The following is a 936-nucleotide window of genomic DNA, read 5'->3' on the forward strand; positions in this document are numbered from 1 at the left end:
ATGCTTTTCTATTTTTCATTGGAACCATAATTCATGAATTATAAGCGGTTTTAAATGTTTATCGTCAGGTAACCACTGTCTCAAATGTATCAGGGTAATGTGTTACTTGAAAGATAACGAATGTACATTCTTATCAGAATCATGGTTCTTGAATTATGGGCGAAATTCAATGTTTATTACATAAGTATACTGTGGTTCACGTCACAACAAGTGACCGTTATCTTAAATATAAAATCACGTGAGGTGTTATTTGCAATACAGCAAAATTCTAAGAAGGACATGTATTATTTAGGTAGGATAAAAAAGTGAGGATAAGGTAAGACTTAGATAAAAATATAAGAGGGCAGGGAAAAAAAGTTCGAGATTAGGAAATAGGATGGGCATTACGTTGACTATTATCCATTATCACGTACCTTAAGGTTACATTTACATTGTTGCGGAATGTTGTGGGATATCCTTATTGCTTACCCCTTTGATCATAGTATCAGTCTAAAAATTTTAATTTCCTTTTAAATTATGAACTAGTTTCAGCAAGTGATCCCTCACACAATCGGTAATTTGAAAATTAATTAAAATCATTTACATAGCTGCATTACTTCCAACCATTACACTATCTTTCCACACAGGCACCAATAGTTTTCAAACAGTTTCTCCCAGTAGTTTAGAAATGTTACCGAGCGGCATGGCCTAGAGGTCTAGACCATTGCTAAGCATTCGGGAGGACGCCGGTTCGATTCCGGGTCCGTCTGCCTTGGTCCAAGTTTTTCTGTGGTTTCCTTGGATCACTTAAGCAAATGCTGAGGCAATAATATTCCACAGATAATCTTTCACTCTCTTCTGTCTTCATTTCGTCCGTCTCATCTTTCTCACCCGAACCACCACCCACCCATTCCCACGATTCCTGAAAGCAGGCTGAAGAGGGCCTTCCGCCCTACC

The sequence above is a fragment of the Agrilus planipennis genome, unplaced genomic scaffold (assembly GCF_000699045.2).
Source record: "Agrilus planipennis isolate EAB-ADULT unplaced genomic scaffold, Apla_2.0 scaffold130, whole genome shotgun sequence".
Lineage (NCBI taxonomy): Eukaryota > Metazoa > Arthropoda > Insecta > Coleoptera > Buprestidae > Agrilus > Agrilus planipennis.